Consider the following 336-nt stretch of genomic DNA (forward strand, 5'->3'; position numbering starts at 1 on the left):
TTGTGGATGATGTAGAAGTCGCAGCGCCACTGAGATTAACTCCTAACTGGTTCGTGATAGAGGATACAAGGTTTCGAATAAGCTCTGGAGTGGGGGCGGATCCTCCTGAAATGTGTTAGAATTGCATGTGGTCAGGTGATTTTTCAAAAAATAAAGTTTGCATTGCAAATTCACCTATATACTTTGTATACATCTTGCAAAAATTAAATCTGTCAGAGAAAAAATAATTATCAAGTATAAGTATTACTCTACAGTAACTGTTAATCCCCTGACAAACTATGATGAAAAATAAAAATTATCATTTCTAAATAAATACAATCAGTATTACAAACATCA

The 336-nt window shown here is 33.3% G+C and overlaps 1 pseudogene; it reads right to left on the reverse strand.

Moving 5' to 3' along the window:
* LOC119585349 overlaps nt 1–336 on the reverse strand; it is a 30,947-nt pseudogene that overhangs the window by 29,464 nt on the left and 1,147 nt on the right.

The sequence above is a fragment of the Penaeus monodon genome, chromosome 19, assembly GCF_015228065.2.
Source record: "Penaeus monodon isolate SGIC_2016 chromosome 19, NSTDA_Pmon_1, whole genome shotgun sequence".
Taxonomy (NCBI): domain Eukaryota; kingdom Metazoa; phylum Arthropoda; class Malacostraca; order Decapoda; family Penaeidae; genus Penaeus; species Penaeus monodon.